Below are 18040 nucleotides of genomic sequence, written 5' to 3'. Positions count from 1 at the left end.
TTAATCCTTCCAGGACTTAGGAGCTGCTGTATAATAGAAGTTATTTCTTTCTGAAGTTCTTCCCAATCTGACCACACTGCTCTGTCAGGAACTGTCCAGAGCAGGAGGGGGGTTTGCTGGGGATTTGTTTTTACTCTGGACAGTTACTGACAGGTGGCAAAGAGCACTTGTCAGACTGGGAAGAACCAACCAAAACTTCGAGCATACAGCAACTGATCAGTACTGGAAGGATAGAGCTCTTTATATAGAAGTCATTTATTAAAATTTCTTCCTCTGGAGCGCCCCTTCAAAAACATAACTAAAATAACTGATAAGTGACTAACAAATTGCAGTTTCTAGTGCTGGAGAACTCTTAAATGACCAGGACATGCAATTTCAGGCAAGCGAGTTCTTCAGGCATTTGGCCCTGCTTAGGGCAAGTGGAGCCAGTGCACTGCTTGGGATCCAGGACTCATGTCCCAGAAGACCTGAGCAAGCGCCGCTTTAAGACTGCACACCTTCAAGATCCAGGTACAAGATGTGCAAAATACTGTTCCAGCTGTATTGCACGTCTTTCTGCACCTACAGCTGAAACATGACAGGGAAATAATTCCTTCCGTCACTAAACTCAAACGGCTGAAGTCTATAGCGAGCGGCGCAGTACGTCAGCTTCCTGATGTAGGCATCATGTGCAATGACATCACTCCTCGCATGCACCTCCATCAGGACAGGATGTGGACGTCCCTGCTGTGAGCCTGGAGTTGCAAGTTTTGGATCATTTCCATTACAGATTTAATCAAGTGTCCCTCTGGCTACTTACTACACAAGGGAACCCGCCTACCACAATTAGGGGCTACTCTACAAGATGTTTTGCAATTGCTTGCATTAGAAAATTTCCAGTATTTCATACTGAAAAAGCCAAATTTTTTCAGTAGCCAGGGCAACCGCTAATAGCCAGCATGCAGCGATTGCCATGGCTGGCAACACTTTAGATCGCTGCTGTCAATGGCATCTAAAGGGACATGTGAATGCTCTGGTGGGCTGGGGTGATTGCAGGGGGCACCACACTAGAGGTAGGCGGAAGTCTTCCCTCTGTTCCCTGCTGTCCTGCGGCTCTGTGATTGATAGAGTCCAGTCAGGCGCTATCAATGGAGTTCAAAAGAACTCTAATGGATTCCTCCTGAAAGTCCCCTAAGGGACTAAAAGTGTAAGAAAAAAAATAGAAACTCACTATTGTCCAAGACAGAATTGGGATATGTCGTATTGTCATATGTGTATCGTGATGTATCGTATTGCCAGATTCTTGCCAATTCACACCTGGTGCTGAATGCAAGATTGTGGGGTCCCAGTGGTGGGACCCCTGCAGTCAGACATCTTATCCCCTATCCTTAGGATAGGGGATAAGTTTTCTTGGGGCCGGAGAACCTCTTTAATGCAGAAGGAAAGCTCTCTAGTCACTAATCCCAGCTGCATTATATATAACGAATACAGACATCAGTCATAATTTCATCTTTATTATGTAATGCATAACAAATACATACAGATGCTTATGTACACCGTCAGCCTTATTTCTGAGATAAGTGGTACACAACATTGCCAACAAGTTTAGTTGTCACTATTCCAGGCTCCACTGAATGAGTGATGTAGAGGACTCGTCCAAATTCCTAGCTGCTCTGAGTGCAAGGACTGAAGCCTTTGCAGTCAAGTTTGCAGGTCCTTCACAATAAGGAAATCTGAAAAAAATATAAGTGATAAGATTTTGGCTTATGTGCCATACAAGACTAAGAAATAAAGCTTATAAGCACTGCTTTCCAAACTGCGGACATTCTAGAAATTGCATAACCACAACTCCCAGCATGCCTGGCAGAAGATTCAGTTTGAAGCTAATGCTTTACAGGACTGATATCCCAGTGCAGAAGCTCAGAGGAGTACCAGTCAGCACAGACATCAGCCTGGGGCGGTATCTACAATCATCACAGCTCAGCACAAGGTAATGTCTAGGAGAATATACACTGATGTAACACTTACCTAGTAAGGACATTATGACCTGCAAAGGAAGAGAAGAATATTAGGAAGTCTGTTACATGTTAATCCACACTGTATTGTGCAAGACTAATGCTTAAAGGGTTACTCTGCTCCCAGCATCCGAAATGTCTGTTCTGCCTGCCCCCTTGTGACATGCTGTCACACCCCCTTCCATAGGGGGTGTGACATCATGAGGGGCAGGTGTGAACATTGAAGCCCACACCCTGCATTTGGAACAGAGTTCTGGATGCTGGGGAGTGGAGTAACCCTTTAATACCAATAGCCTAGTGCAGAAGCTCAGAGGAGTACCAGTCAGCACAGATATCAGCCTGGGGCGGTATCTACGATCATCACAGCTCAGCACAAGGTAATGTCTAGGAGAATATACACTTTGATGAAACACTTACCTAGTAATGACACTGACAATATGACCTGCAAAGGAAGAGGAGAATATTAGGAAGTCTGTTACATTTTAATCCACACTGTCTTATGTATTGTGCAAGACTAATGCTCAATACTGATGTCCCAGTGCAGAGCTCAGAGGAGTACCAGTCAGCACAGATATCAGCCTGGGGCGGTATCTACGATCATCACAGCTCAGCATAAGGTAATGTTTGTCTATACACTGATGTGACACTTACCCAAGTGATGACATCATGACCTGTAAGAGAAGACGACAATACATTAGTTTGATAATTACATAGATCAATCCTCATTTTTATTTTAAGGGGGATCTCATCAGGATAGCGACGATCCTTGTCACAGCCAACACTTGTGCCAGCTCAGGGTATAGTGGATGATTCATCATTGGTGCCCCCTTATGTCTCCCTAATCTACCTTTTGCAGAGCAGTAGAAACCTGTAGCAGCAGAACTTGTTACCAGATCTATCAAAGAGTGGAGAGATTTTTCCACAACCACCAATTACAGCTCAGCTAATGAGTTCTCGTAAAGTGAAAGCTGAACTGTAATTGGTTCCTAAGGGAATCTCTCCAGTTTCTCAGTTTGATAAGTCTGGGCCCAAGTGTTTAAAAATAGTCAGTATTCTTCAAAAGGATCGTAAGAGGGTGTCCTATACAACATGATTGTTCAGGAATGGAACTGCAGGAAATGCAGTGAAGACCCCTCAAACCTAACAGTGTCATGTAGATGATCAAATGGCTTTTACATTCATAAGTGATAAAGTTGTAACTTTCTGGCACAAGTTGGAATATATATAATTCCAGTACTTAAAGGGGTACTCCAGAACACTGTTCCAAATGCTGACCAGAAAATACTGGAGCATGTGATGTCATAGCTCCACCCCCTCAATGCAAGTCTATGGGAGGGGGCGTGACGGCTGTCACGCCCCCTCCCATAGACTTGCATTGAGGGGGCAGGGTGTGACATCATGAGGGGCGAGTCTATGACGACAAGCTCCAGCGTTCGGAACAGTTTGTTCCAAACGCTGAGCAGTGGAGTACCCCTTTAACAAACTTGGATACAAAAAATAAAAATAAAATCAGGTCAGTAAGTCTAGAGTAGGTGGAAGAGGTTCTCTCCTATCTTGACAGTTCCAGGTGGCAGCAGTACTGTATTGGATAGCGAGATTTTTAAATTGACTGCCTATAAAAATTCCTAAATTCTGGAGGTTTCACAGCTGGAGAAACGCTGTATTGTTCTGGACAGGATGATCAAATCGGCTCAGGGCACAAATTGTACTGGGCACTAGGAGACTTTAGCCTTCAACTGCATGAATGGAACTAGTAGGTTTTAACTCTTCCTGTCACTGACCTGTCAGATTTGAGGGTTCGTCACTGCTGACTACTTCCCTTTAATGTTAAGTGGGAGTGAATATTGCAGAGATGTATGGACAGGCCAGATTATGCAAGAACAGATGTAGAATGTGAAGCAGATAGCAGGGTTGACATTTTGTAGTATGACTATGAAGCTTCATTCTTTGCTACTTCGGCTTAAGGAGACTATGTACACTGCAAGATTAAAGCTCCTTACCAGAATGTAATCCCATCCACTGCAGCAGTCACCACTGGAACCCTGAAAGAGGAAGAGCAGTCATTACAGGTGCCCCAGAAATAACCATTGGGGCATCGCACCCCAACCTCCAGTCTGTCAGATACAGTAATTCTCATCAGAACTTTTCAGACGAACGAGATTCCATTAAATGAGATCATCATGTCAGCTGGAGTGAGGCTGCCTACTATCACAAGTGTTACCTAAAAAGAATACCACCTTCTCAGGGATACAAACAGTATCCCTGTAGGCCTGCATGTGCCAACTTAAAATACATCTGCAGTGCTTACCCAGGAATAGAAAAAAAAAAAAAACAAGTTTCCAAAAAAAAAAGCACCTGTGCTCAGGTTGTTTGCGTTGTTATAGCTTTGCTCCATTCTCTGTAATAGACCAGAGCTGCACTATCACAGCCTGAGGACAGGTTTGTTGCTTTACTCCTGGATAACCGATTCTAGATCAAAGATCCTGTTCAGATGTTACAAGCGATCAAGTGTTTATTTTTACAATTAAAGGCTACATTGCCAAAGTAGGTGGGGCCAAGTGGAATGGGGCTGTTGCCCCCGAACTAAGGGTGCTTTCACAAACATTTTCAGCCTACAGCTGCCGATCTGGCTGGGAGGGGAAAGCCGTGCGCTCCTGTACCCCAGTGCTGAAATCCATTAACTTTAATGAGCCGACTGAGTCGTTTTGATTCCGGTCAGCTCATTTTCAACCAGTATCTGTTTTTTGACCAGACCTAAGACTGTAGTATACTATGGTTTTAGGTCTGGTCAGAAAACAAGATACAGGTTGAATATTAGCTGACCAGAATCAAAAAGAGACTCCGGTCGGCTCATTAAAGTCATTGGATTTCAGCGCTGGTCCAGGAGTGCACGGTTTTCCCCTCCCCCAGCCGGCTCTGGCAGCCATAGGCTGAAAACTGGTAAAGCACCCCAAGACATGCTTGCGGAACAGGCATTAGTTGCAGCTAAAATTTACATCAGGTTTAAGACTGGCATACGAAGCACAGGTCTTGGAAAGTATCTTTTCTAGTATACTGTATAGATCTAAAGCTCAGGAGCCAGTAATTGAAACTTACCAGTGAGTTTCTGATATGTAAACCTTCAGAGCTTCAATAAATCCACTTCATCCTCTGCTCCTCGTATCCTGCAGGACAGTCTATTGTTAGGTTTATACATCACACAGAGGAAGAGGATAGAGAAGAGGAAGAGGATAGAGAAGAGGAAGAGGATAGAGAAGAGGATAGAGAAGAGGATAGAGAAGAGGAAGAGGATAGAGAAGAGGAAGAGGATAGAGAAGAGGAAGAGGATAGAGAAGAGGAAGAGGATAGAGAAGAGGAAGAGGATAGAGAAGAGGAAGAGGATAGAGAAGAGGAAGAGGATAGAGAAGAGGAAGAGGATAGAGAAGAGGAAGAGGATAGAGAAGAGGAAGAGGATAGAGAAGAGGAAGAGGATAGAGAAGAGGAAGAGGATAGAGAAGAGGAAGAGGATAGAGAACAGAAACTGCTCAGGAGTTCATTCCTTTTCATTGTGTTATCATAGTGAGCTAGTTTGACTCATCATCGCAGTCTCGTCCTCAGTACATGGAGCTGTATGTAGTTACCTACCTGGTGTGTAGGGCTGCAGACTCCTGTTCTCCAGTAATCCTACAAGGACAGCCAATATTTAGGAACTGACTGCACCAGAGAAGACATCAGTATGATACCAGAAGACTCAGTATGGTACCAGTCAGTCACGGAATATCAGACTGGGGCGGTAATAGGATCATCACAGGCTTCACATTAGACTCACAGCTCAATACACAGCACTGAATTACCTGCTAGAGTCCGTCCAGATCCAATGTACCTGGAAGAATAAAGCAGAATTAGTACTGACCGGAGTTCCTGCCATTATGAGCTTTACCAGTGACTACAAGAGGATAAACGCGACCCTTGTCAGACCGTTCCTGCTGGAACATGGCCTCCATCCTCTCCTCCTGATGATACCAGTGGGTTCACCTTTTCAGGCTCTGGCACCATTCAGGAGGTCGGACATGTGAAGGTTTCATCATAAGGGCGTATATGTTTTTTATAGACTACAGAATATACATACAAGTCAATTCTTACCATGTCCTAAAGGGATCTACTGTCATGTTCAACCTGCAGAAAACAAAACCAGCATTAAAAGTAGAATAAAAAAAACACAAGTTTTTTTTTAAGGAAGCTAAAGCTCCATCAGAACTCCACCATGCTATGAGTGTTCTTCACAGCGGTTCAGACGAACGAGACTTCTAAAGTCATCATTTGGAGCAGACTTAATGTACTGGGGCCAAGTGCCCATTTTCTTGCTTAATTTAGAAGTTACACAAGAACCTGTGAAGTAAATGCAAGTAGCCAGACATTGCAGACTAGGAAGATGAACAGCTCCAAAGCATTCTTTACACCGACAGATTTGTCAGGGACCAGACAGAAGTTGCATTGTGCCTCTGCCATGTAGATTATACTGTATAAGAGTTCATGCATGTTTATAGCAATACGGTATGGTCAGCTATGATTACCACCATTTTTAGGTAAAGCATCTGAAGGCCATTTAAAAAGCCTTAAAGGGGTATTCCACTGCTCAGCATTTGGAACTAACTATACCGAACGCTGGAGCCGGGAGCTTGTGACGTCACACCCTTCCCCCTCAATGCAAGTCTATGGGAGGGGGCGTGACAGGGCTTTGACAACACGTCCTCCCAGTGCCAGCGTTCGGAACAGTTTTTCCAAATGGTGAGCAGCAGAGTACTCCTGTAAACAGCAAGACCTTCAAGCTAAGTAAGAGTCAAGGGAAGGTTTCACACTAAAAGTGCCAGCCTGGCAAAAAGTCTGAAATACTGACTTGTGATTAGCCAGGGTGAGGATTGTAGCTGTAGTACAAAGTTTGTCTTACATAATTAGTCTTAGTTTGCAGACACTGGTGAAACTTACAGAACTTCTGGTAATGAATACAATTAGAAATATGAAGATCTATATTCTAATAGAGCAGTTCAGTCCACAAGTTATGAAACATACCTTTTTCTTTACGATGCCATCTTAAAATTTGGCACATCATTAAAGCCCTGAAGAAAAACACAATAGATTAAAAAAAATAAAGCACAGGACATGGTTCATTGTCAACACCTGCAGCCTCATCTCAGAATATATAGGGCATCACTACCAGTCAGATATATGCTTGTCTAGATTTATTCATCAGCGATGAGGCCCGGAATAGGCAAGTTACACCGGGGTCAAGACTCACCTGCAACAGCCGTCACCCGACATCTTCACCAGGAACATCTGAGGAGCTACAAAGAAAAGAAAAATAGGCTAAGTATGTATACACCCATATGTCACATGTACAGGAGCCAGATACACAGCAGAACATATCAAATTTGCCTAACCAGAGATTCTAAGGGTGGATTCATACTACAGAATTGTGCCGAAAGCCGTTCAGCACGCAAGGTCACCACTGACAGCAATGAAGTCCATGTGGAAATCCACTGAGCGCATCCTTGAATTTCTGTGGTTCAATTTCGTGCTATAAAAATGGTTTACTGTGCAGTAGAATCCCATTGGAAGGCTGCTGCACCAAGATTTCTGTAGTGTGAATGGGCCCTCTACTTGACAAACTTAAGGGTACATTCACATGTACAGAATATGCTGCAGATCCTGTATGTGTGAATGAACCCTAATTGAGTTTCACTAGATTAAAGGGGTACTCCAGTGGAAAACATTTTCTAATCAACTGGTGCAAGAAAGTTAGATTTGTAAATTACATCCATTTAAATTTTTTTAATCCTTCCAGTACTTAGCTGCTGTATCCACCACAGGAAGTTTCATTTCTTTTCCGTCTGACCACAGTGCTCTGTTGATACCTTTGTCCATATCAGGAACTGTCCAGAGTAGGAGCAAATCCCCATAGAAGACCTCTCCTGATTCGAACAGAGGTGTCAGCAAAGAGCACTGTGGTCAGACTGGAAAGAACTGAAAGAAATACAACTTCCTGTGGAGCATACAGCAGCTAGTAACTGGAAGGATTAATATTCTTTCAATAGAAGCGATTTACTAACTTTTTGGCACCAGTTGATTTTAAAGTGTTTAAAAACTGCAGTACCCCCTTAATACACTGTCAGACTGTCACCAAGCCAACATTGTCAGCCCACCACAGGGACAGGCCCAGCACTCTACCATAGCCACTCAGCCAGTGAGGTTCTCTCCACTGTCAACTCAGAAAGAGAGAGTTCAAAGTGCTATCATCTTCGTGGCTTATGTACATGACACGCTGCTTAAGCAGATCCTCCAAATACAAGTAGTGACGCATTGCACAACATGACATGCGGCTGCACTGAGCACCACCAAAAGGCAACAGCACTAGAGGGCCATTACCTTGTATAGTGAAGGCATATTGCTTGCCAGGAGCCCTGCCATGTAGGTAACAGATAAGGTGATCACCTCTAATTTCAGGGGTCCTAGAGGTCCCTGCCCATAGATAAGGATGTGATGGCATAATAGTGATCCTCTACTTTAGAAGATGGGAACATTCATGTACTACAGCTCCTGCACTAGTCCTTTTGGAGAGGCTTGGCCATGTGCTGTACTGAGAGCAGCTCCAACTAGTGGTGAAACTATGAAATTGTATTATACCAATATATTGCAACCTATTGGCAGCCATAGTAGTGATCTGTGTCCTGTAATGTTATGTTCCCCATCAGTGTAAACTCAGACGGCAGATTTACACAAGTCCCCAACAGAATGAGAGGTTACAAATCCCATCCACCATCTTTCTACTAGAGGTGAGCGAATTTACAGTAAATTCGATTCGTCACGAACTTCTCGGCTCGGCGGTTGATGACTTATCCTGCATAAATTCATTCAGCTTTCAGGTGCTCCGGTGGGCGGGAAAAGGTGGATACAGTCCTAGGATAGAGTCTCCTAGGACTATATGCACCTTTTGCAGCCCACGGGAGCACCTGAAAGCTGAACTAATTTATGCAGGATGTCATCAACTGCCGAGCCGAGAAGTTCGTGACGAGTCAAATTTACTGTAAATTCGCTCATCTCTACTTCCTACATACAAGCAACTTCAGTTGCAAGTTTCAAAGCTTGTAAAGAAGCATGCACACCCCGTTTTTGCAACACAGTTGCCATCTCAGGTTTTTGATGGAATACCGATTCCTCAAAACTGGACTAGACTACAAATTTCAACCCCTATATGGTTAAAAACTATACGATGTGAAAAATGTCCGGTTGCATCTGTATTTAAAGAAAGATGTACACTTGGTAACTTTTCACTCCATTTTGAATAAAGTTTAACTTTGATGGAAAATCCAAGAAAAAAAAAATAAAAATGCTGTGTTTGACATCCAGTTTACAATGTTAAGTCAATGCCTATGGCTTCGTACGATTTTAACTTGAAACCGCAGACGGGAACCGCATAGCAAAAACGTGGTGTGCATGCACCCCAAGAATTCTAAATTGTGTATATCCCCATCTCCACTAATAGCTCCAGGGCTGTAAAGCCAAAGCAAGATACAAATTATGTAACTCCCATTAATACTAATGAGTTGCACAAATGGCGCAGTTCCGTTCACTAGTTATGCAGCTGCTAAAGATATGCAAGGCTAGGTTCATCCAGTCATTGTGCTCCAACCCAGCGCACAATGGATCCCATTGACTTGAATGGGCTTCACCAGGTGTCCAGTATTTTACATTGGACACTGGGAGTTGTAGTTTAGCAACAGCTGGAGGAACACTAGTAGATAAGGTGCACTGCCCTATGGGTCTTACATTCACATTCAACACTCCATAATGTTTATATCAGTTTCCCAACCGGGGTGCCTCCAGCTGTTGCAAAACTACAACTCCCAGCATGGCCGGACAGCCTTTGGCTGTCCGGCCATGCTGGGAGTTGTAGTTTTGCAACAGCTGGAGGCACCCCGGTTGGGAAACTGTGGTATAAACACTAAGAAAGTGAATGTAGTGGTGGTAAAGTAGGCCCACTGACCCCCATTCATTTAGAGGACAACCCCGCCCAAGTCCCAATCAGCATGGAGGCCGAGTCCTCATACCCCTATGGGTTAGGTAGTTGTTCCCTATACAGGTTATGGTCTTATTAGGTTACCCTCTAATTCCCCTGTACACATTAGAACAAGTCATTGCACTTACCAGTCGTGTCAGGAGTCATCTGCACCTGTAGGAATAAAATAAGGCTCATTAAGACATTGTAAATACTAGAAATCCCTATAAGCAATGTAAAGTAGTCCCAAGGCTGCAGGATACAGTCTATAAAAGGTGATCACGTGGCTCAGAAACTTCAACTCTCCTCACGGAACTCAGTACAGGTCTGTGATAAGTCTCATCCTAGACACGGGGCGGACTGATATCTCTGGTGGTGCTGGTGCGCTACGGTGTAAAACCGCACACGTAACGCAGTTAATATAGCACCGGGCGTGTATCAGCGGTACCGCACTATCCACCCGTAGTGCAGGAAGCATCTCACCGCATGGCCGCTAGTAGGATGCCGACGGATTACAACTCACCATCCGAGGAGGGAAGGTCGTCCGAAATGGCCGATTTGTAAGCGAGCGTGCGCTTTTATAGCAGAAAAAAAAAAAAGCAAAGCATGACGGGAAAGGCGGGCCGGCACGCGCACGCGCAGAATGGTAAACTAACTTTTTTTTTTTTTTTACTTAAAATGAACTTTATCAACAACCGTGAACGCGCAAATAACACACAGTCCCCATAGGGATCTATATGACCGAGATTTATCAAACTGTGTGAGAGGTAAAATAGAGAGATTGTCCCACAGCAGCCAATCACAGCTCAGCTAACGAGCTGAGGTAAAGTGAAAGCTGAGCTGTGATTGGTTCTTGTGGGAAAATCCCTCCACTTTTTCTCTCACACAGTTTGATAAATCTGGGCCATAGTTTTTGTAGCATGTGCTCGGATTTATAATGTAAAACAGTTTAAAATAAATAATAATAATAATAATGATATAAAAATGTAAAGGCTTTAGTTATTCTTCCTAGTCTGACAAAGAAATTGTGTGGTAAATTGTGTGATTGTAACTAAAAAGTTAGTTGACCTGTGAGAATCCTCTTCAGCATTTGCACAACTACAACTCCCAGCATGCCCTGACAGTTTTTAAGAAGAAGGGTCATGCCCCACAGCACAGGAAAACTTATCCCTGCCGTGATCGTCTCCCACAGAGTGGCACGTCATGACGATTGATGAGCGGCATTGGCCATATTCGAATTCGTGATATTTTGCGAATATATAGACGAATATTCGTTCTATATTCGCGAATTTTGTGTATTCGTTATATTCGCATATGTGAATATTCGCATGTTCACGTATATGAGGAAGAAAACAGTGAGGGGGTGGGCAACTTTACTATTGGTTGCTGGGGATGTTGTTGATAACCTCTGACAAGTGTATTTGCATCGTTTAATTGGCCCACAAGTGAAAAAAAGGAATTTGCGAATATTGACATATGCGCATATGCGGAAAAAGTGAATATTCGTAGTTTTGAATATATAGAGAATATATTCGCAATATTAACAAATTCGCGAATTTGTGATATTCACGATAAGAATTCGAAGTGCGAATATTCGTGCCCAACACTAGTCATGACCCCTGTTCGAAGCAGGGGCCGCCACGCTCCCTCCATATATCTCTATGCGAGAGTTGTTCAGCAATCTGGCTCTTCCATAGAGATATATTGAGGGGGCATGGCAGCCCCCGCTTTGGGCGGGGGTCATAACGCGCCACTCTGTGGGAAAGCCGGCGCTCCGTACAGATGACCAGCGGATACGTTTTCTGTACTGTCGGGCATGAGACTTGTCCTTTAAGGGTATGTTCACACTATGTTTTTTTAGCTGAATCTCTGCTCGCGGAATTCAGCGAGCGGAGATGCAGATGGCGGCGGCGGTAGGACCACACGGCACTGCGCCGTCACCATTGATGGCTATGCAGTGTCGCGGACTTCTGGGCAAAGAATGAACATGTTCTTTCTTTGCGCAGAACAATTTCAGTGGCGGAATTGTCTGCCGCTGAAATTCCGCAGTGTGAACGGGTCTCGCGGAAGACCCATTCACACAGATGCTAACGTTCACTGTGCGGAATTTCACTTACGGTATTCCGCTCACGGAATTCCGTGGCAATTCCGCAGTATGAACATACCCTAAGGCTATCAACACAAGATGGGAGTTGTAGCTTTTAAACAGCTAAAGAGCTACAGTTTGGAGGGCACTCTGTACTAGTGTTTCACAACCAGGGTGCCCACAGCTGTTGCAAAACTACAACTCCCAGCATGCCCGGACTGCTAAAGGCTGTAGGGAGTTGTAGTTTTGCAATGGCTGGAGGCTCCCTGGTTGAGAGAAATTGTTCTATACTGGTGCTCCCCACTTGTTGCTCTTCAGTGTTTGCAAAACCACAATTCCCATCATCATTGGAATTGTAGTTTTGGAACAGCTGGAGGGCTACATGTTGAGGGACACTCTATTCCAGTGTTTCCCAACCAGTGTGCCTCCAGCTGTTGCAAAACTACAACTCCCAGCATTCCTAGACAACCTTTAGCTATCCGGGCATGCTGAGAGTTGTAGTATTGCAACAGCTGGAGGCACTCTAGAAGGGAAACACTTGTTCTTTACTGGTGCTCTTCATTCGTTCCAAAACTACAACTCCCATCATGATGGAAATTGTAGTTTTGGAACAGCTGGAGAGCTACAGTTTGGGTGACACTATACTATGTGTCCCCAACCTGTGGCTCTCCAGCTGTTGCAACACTACAACTCACAGCAGGCCCGTCAGCTGAGCATGGTGGGAATTGTAGTTTTGTAACTGTTGGTGTGCCACAAGTTGGAGAACACTGCTCTATCCCAACCAATCAGATAGTTTTATCACAGGTTGGTTGCTACGAGCAACTCTCAGGCATCAGCCGCCATGATGGATGTAAACGTTTATGTTAAAGGCTCATTCACACTACAGAAGATTGGAGATTCCGTCTGGAGCGGACGTCGGCAAAACAAGCCAGAGCTAGGACTGTTCTGAAGTGTGCCATCTTAATAGACCGCAATGTATTTCAGATCAGATTCTGAACATGTTTATGCGTGGAGTCTGGGGCCCAGAAATTCCATAGTGTGCATGGAGCAACAGAATCCCATTGAGAACAATGGAAGGCTGCTGCACCATATCTTCCAAGCAGAATTCTGGAGCGGAATTCAGCTTGAAAAATCTGTAGTGTAACTTTATTAGAGTTTGGGGCTAGGTTACACTTGTTTCTTCCCAGCCCCCCATAAAACCACTCCAAGGAAACACTACAATCTTTGCACAGCAGTTAATCTTTCAGAAATACAGCTATGGAAAGTCTATAGGGAATTATGAAGCGTCAAACCCACTTGCTATTTTTTCTTTTGGTGTTTTTGTCACACTTTTTTGCCATTTTTTTATTTTTTATTTTGGCTCAGTACTAGTTTCCTAAAATCGCAGCATGCTAAGACTATGGTGTTTTTTTCTCTCTGGTGGTTGTAGTTTTGCAACCTAGGATATAGAATGTATGTATATGTCAGGATCCGGATACTGTGAGGATACTGGTGGTGGATCCTCTGTGTCAGTGTGGTGATGACGTGGGCCGCACCAGGGAAACGGAGTCTAAGGGGTTACTGGTTTTCACCAGAGCCCGCCGCAAAGCGGGATGGACTTGCAGCGGCAGGTAACCCCCAGGTCGTTCCACCCGATAGCGACTCAACCCCAACTGACGGCTGAGACAGGCGCGGTACAAGGGATTAGGCAAGAGCAAGGTCGGACGTAGCAGAAGGTCAGGGCAGGCAGCAAGGATCGTAGTCAGGGGCAACGGCAGGAGGTCTGGAACACTGGCTTGGGACATACAAGGAACGCTTTCACTGGCACAAGGCAACAAGATCCGGCGATGCTGGGAAGGGGAAGTGAGGTATTATAGGCATGGACACAGGTGTGAGCACTAATTGGGCCAGGCGCCAATCAGTGGCGCACTGGCCCTTTAAACCGCAGAGAGCCGACGCGCGCGCGCCCTAGGGTGCGGGGCCGCGCGCGCCGGGACTGAGCCGTCGGGGAACAGGACGGGTAAGGAGACTGGGATGCGAGCAGCGAGCGGGCGCGTCTCGCTACGCGGGTCGCATCCCCGCAGGTGACATTAATGCAGCGCTCCCGGTCAGCGGGTCTTACCGGGGCGCTGAGAGAAGGTGAACGCCGCGAGCGGTCCGGGGAGGAGCGGGGACCCGGAGCGCTCGGCGTAACAGTATATAATAACATTTTGTAATAGTACATTAGAGCAGGCCTTAGACCGGGTTCACTCAGTGGAAAATGTGCAAAAAAATACGTGTGGACATTCCGCACCACTGATGAGTCCAGCGGGTGCTAGGACTGCTCAGAAATGCGCCATCTCATGGACAGCAATGCATTTTTTTCTGCAGATGCTGGAATCGGGATTTCTGCCATGTGCACAGTGTAGCACACTCCCATTAAAATTAATAGGACTCTGCTGCAGCGGTCCGGTGGAATTTCGCACTGACATTCCATTGTATGAACATACCCTTAGGGGAGGAATAGAGGCCTAAGGGTCTATTCACATGGGCGGAATTTCTGCTGGCGGAATTCCATCTCAAATGAAAGCCCAATAGACTTCTATGGGATTCCACACTTCAAAATTTCCGCAAGCGGAATTTCCGCACAAATTCCACATGAATTCCACACAAAATCCGCACAAGTCAGAGACCACCCAAGGAAGCAAAATTGGTGTGGAAATTCCGCCCATGTGAATAGACCCTTAGGTTATGTTCACACAACAAAAATTCCCCATAGATTTGTGAATTCCGCAAGCGCATTAACTTGGCCTAAATACCCCATCTTTCAATTATTTGAGGAATCTATGCAGAATTTCTGTGGAAATCGTGCAGATTTATTGCCGAATTTCTGCAAGACTCTGCAGTGCACATAAAAGAAAAGTGATTTCATTCACTGGAAAAGGGGTACTTTGGTGGAATCATTTTTGGGAAAATTTAACTGCTACCAGAAAGTTAAAGGGGTACTCCATTGGCCAGCGTTTGGAACATTGGCCCTGATTTACTATTCTAAACCCTACATGTTTTGCCGGGTTGTGCGCTTGATTCTGGCGCATTGCCCCAGAAATTCTGTTTGCGCTAGAATTTGTGCCAGATTTGGAAAAAACCCTGAACAACTCTCCATTTTACTGGACATTTTCACAGAAGCCCAACATATTTACTAAGGTTTCCACAGAAAATGTAGTAGATTTTAGCTGAGGAAAACCCGACAGATCAGAACATGTGTAAAAAAAAAAAAAAAAAAAAGCAAAATGTAGGGAAACCTTAGTAAATACAGTGGAAAAAATATTGTAAGGAATTAAAACCCACAAATCAAACTCCACTCTACGCTTAGTAGATCAGGGCCATTTTGTCGGTCACGCCCCCTCCCATAGACTTGCATTGAGGGGGCATGGTGTGATGTCACACAGGGGCGTGGCCGACCCCCCGCAGCACGAACATAGCTAAATGTTCCGAATGCTGGCCAATGGAGTACCCCTTTAAAGATTTTTTAACATAGAAGTAATTTACAAATCTGTATAACTTTCTTGCACCAGAAGAAAGTTGTTTTCCACCAGAGTACCTCTTTAAATTCTGCAAAATCCGCATTTAGTAGAGGAAAAAAAAAGCCCCATTAAATTTAATGGGCTCCCACAGCTTAATTTTGCAAAAATATAAGACATGACTTATATTTTTGCAGAACACGGAATACAGAGTTTTAGCTGCAGAACGTCTGCAGTGAGACGACGGATGAACGTGAACTGTCCCATTCAAATGAAAGGGATTAAAGGGTACCTCTCATCAAACAAACTTTTGATATATTATAGATTAATGTATGCAGAATAACTTTACAATTGCATGTTATTAAAAAATATGCTTCTTTCTATTTAATTTTCCACTTTGAAGAAATGACCACTAGGGGTCTCCCTACCAGTCCTGGCAGCAAGCATTTCAGACTCATGCTGGAGTCCTAAACACTACGAGCTGCCAGTCTGCTTTGTTCACAAAGGAGAACACTCAGAGCTGCCAGCCTGCTTTGTTCACAGCCTGTTTGGCTGTGAACAAAGCAGGCTGGCAGCTCTGAGTGTTTAGGACTCCAGCACGAGTCAGAAATGCTTGCTGACAGGACTGATCGGGAAAAATACAATAGAAAGAAGCATATTTTTCATTAACATGCTATTGGAAAGTTATTCAACATTCATTCATCTAAAATATATCAAAAGTTTATTTGATGAGAGGTACCCTTTAATTCAAGCATCAGTTTCTACAGGGCTGGAGGGAAAAGATGCTGGACGCCAGACAAATGTAAAGGAGGCCTTACAGAGTGAATTATTAAAGGTAACCAATCAGTAGATTTTAGCAGATATAACTCTTAACAATGTGTTATATATATATGCTAAAATCGTTATCCTCACCATCCCCGGGCGATGTTTTTGCCTCCAGGGATGGAGAAGATATTAAGTTATAAAGTCCTCCCCGGCCGCCCCGCAAGTAGTCCCCTGGACAGAGACTTGTGCTTACCAGCGCCTGACGCTCCCCATTGCTCCGGTCATGGCTCTGCCCTGTCGGCTTGATTGACAGCTTGCATAATTGCTCTGCTCCCTATGCAGATGGTGCAGGGTGGTGACGCGAGCCGTCAATCAAGACGAGGAGACAATACCACGGCCGGAGTGACAGGTGCTAGTAAGTATAAGACTCCGCCCAGGGGACTACTTGCGGGGCAGCTGGGGGGATTTTTGGGATGAGCAAGAGCCCAATGAATGCGATTAAAACGTAAAAGTTCTGATCCCATTTGTGGCAATAGAGCGTGAAACATAGCTGTCACACAACTTTTTAAATGGGTACTCCGCTTCTCAGTGTTTGGAACAAACTGTTCCGAACACTGGAGCCGGGAGCTCATGACATCATAGCCCTGCCCCCTCATGACGTCAGTCCCCGCCAACTCAATGCAACTCTATGGGAGGGGGAGTGACAGCTACACGCCCCCTCCCATAGACTTGCATTGAGGGGGCAGGGCGTGATGTCATGAGGAGGCAGGGCTATGACAAAACAAGCTCCTGGCTCCAGCTGTCAGAACAGTTTGTTCCAAACACTGAGCAGCGGAGTACCCCTTTAAGTCGAGTTCAGTTTTGGCCAAGCAACTACTACAAATAATACCCCGGACAAGAACTGTCTTTCAAATATCCTTACTTAAGTTTAACATCTTGTAATTTAGCAGTATGGCTTCTTGCATTAGGCCTCTAAGGCATCGGCCACCTCATCTAGTTTGGATTTATTATCGGCCACCCCTTTCCAGGATTTGTGAGGTGAAGTCACTTATGGCCTTGTTCAGCTCATGTTGACAGAGTCGCTGTATACGTTAAAACATGGCAGCAAGAGTGAGCTCATCCAGGTCGGTAGAGGCAGGACGGCCTACTGCAGCGAGAGTGAGTGCCGCCATGTTGGAAGAGGCCCCAGTCCAGAACAGCTAGGGAATAGACTGAGGTAGCACTTGGGTACGTTGTAATTTCCTTTTTGCAGACTTGGCCATGTCAGAAAACAATGAGGAGCAAGTATCCCCACTATAAAGCCGATTTATGGCACTGAGAAGGCGGAAATAGTGGAAACGGCACGGAGCTCACATGAAAGACATCCAGCTCGGTGAGCTGTGCGCGTGTGCCCCCGGAATACCCCTTTAACATGTCATCTCCACCATAATGATTATCCCACAAAATTGCACAATTTTGTTTTTGTTTCAGTTTCACTCCGCATTTTATTTTTTGTGTGGTGGCCCAGTACGGGAGTTGTACCCCCATACCCCTGCTGCCCTGTCCGGCAGCCTTCCTACAGTGACCTCTGGGCCCCCTCTACACCTGTCGCCTTGTATATATATCTATTGCTTGTATTATATTGTATAATGTTTATAAAAGGTGTTATATCTTTAAGAATTGTAAACATGTGATCACCAGTTGT

General features: G+C 44.8%; 1 protein-coding gene, 1 long non-coding RNA gene and 9 other non-coding genes across 11 annotated transcripts in view; 1 reads left to right on the top strand and 10 right to left on the bottom strand.

Moving 5' to 3' along the window:
* Positions 1-1479: 1479 nt before the first annotated feature.
* LOC130277159 (uncharacterized) lies at positions 1480-10676 on the bottom strand. The gene is made up of 11 exons (XR_008845380.1): positions 10550-10676; positions 10176-10200; positions 6117-7315; positions 5828-5856; positions 5619-5657; positions 5091-5158; positions 3995-4036; positions 2646-2665; positions 2412-2436; positions 2008-2026; positions 1480-1712 (listed from the first exon to the last, which is right to left on the bottom strand). It is a non-coding gene; the product is annotated as an uncharacterized LOC130277159 (long non-coding RNA).
* LOC130277809 (small nucleolar RNA SNORD31) lies at positions 1894-1963 on the bottom strand. Its single transcript, XR_008845576.1, has one exon. It is a non-coding gene; the product is annotated as a small nucleolar RNA SNORD31 (small nucleolar RNA).
* LOC130277808 (small nucleolar RNA SNORD31) lies at positions 2296-2365 on the bottom strand. The gene has a single exon (XR_008845575.1). It is a non-coding gene; the product is annotated as a small nucleolar RNA SNORD31 (small nucleolar RNA).
* On the bottom strand, positions 2536-2605 carry LOC130278359 (small nucleolar RNA SNORD31). The gene has a single exon (XR_008846003.1). It is a non-coding gene; the product is annotated as a small nucleolar RNA SNORD31 (small nucleolar RNA).
* On the bottom strand, positions 4107-4180 carry LOC130278353 (small nucleolar RNA SNORD30). The gene has a single exon (XR_008845998.1). It is a non-coding gene; the product is annotated as a small nucleolar RNA SNORD30 (small nucleolar RNA).
* Positions 5514-5579, bottom strand: LOC130278348 (small nucleolar RNA SNORD29). The gene has a single exon (XR_008845993.1). It is a non-coding gene; the product is annotated as a small nucleolar RNA SNORD29 (small nucleolar RNA).
* On the bottom strand, positions 5719-5789 carry LOC130278357 (small nucleolar RNA SNORD31). Its single transcript, XR_008846001.1, has one exon. It is a non-coding gene; the product is annotated as a small nucleolar RNA SNORD31 (small nucleolar RNA).
* On the bottom strand, positions 5939-6066 carry LOC130277815 (small nucleolar RNA SNORD22). The gene has a single exon (XR_008845581.1). It is a non-coding gene; the product is annotated as a small nucleolar RNA SNORD22 (small nucleolar RNA).
* LOC130278351 (small nucleolar RNA SNORD28) lies at positions 6220-6298 on the bottom strand. The gene has a single exon (XR_008845996.1). It is a non-coding gene; the product is annotated as a small nucleolar RNA SNORD28 (small nucleolar RNA).
* LOC130278352 (small nucleolar RNA SNORD26) lies at positions 8203-8275 on the bottom strand. Its single transcript, XR_008845997.1, has one exon. It is a non-coding gene; the product is annotated as a small nucleolar RNA SNORD26 (small nucleolar RNA).
* Positions 10387-18040, top strand: part of SLC3A2 (solute carrier family 3 member 2) — a 54210-nt gene continuing 46556 nt past the window's right edge. The window contains exon 1 of the mRNA XM_056527554.1: positions 10387-10672. The gene's annotated coding sequence lies outside the window, so the exon portion shown is untranslated. The remainder of the gene's footprint in view (positions 10673-18040) is intronic.

Source organism: Hyla sarda, chromosome 6, assembly GCF_029499605.1.
Source record: "Hyla sarda isolate aHylSar1 chromosome 6, aHylSar1.hap1, whole genome shotgun sequence".
In the NCBI taxonomy this organism is placed as follows: domain Eukaryota; kingdom Metazoa; phylum Chordata; class Amphibia; order Anura; family Hylidae; genus Hyla; species Hyla sarda.
The sequence above is the reverse complement of the archived record's forward strand: the minus strand, read 5'-3'. Positions and strand labels throughout refer to the sequence as shown.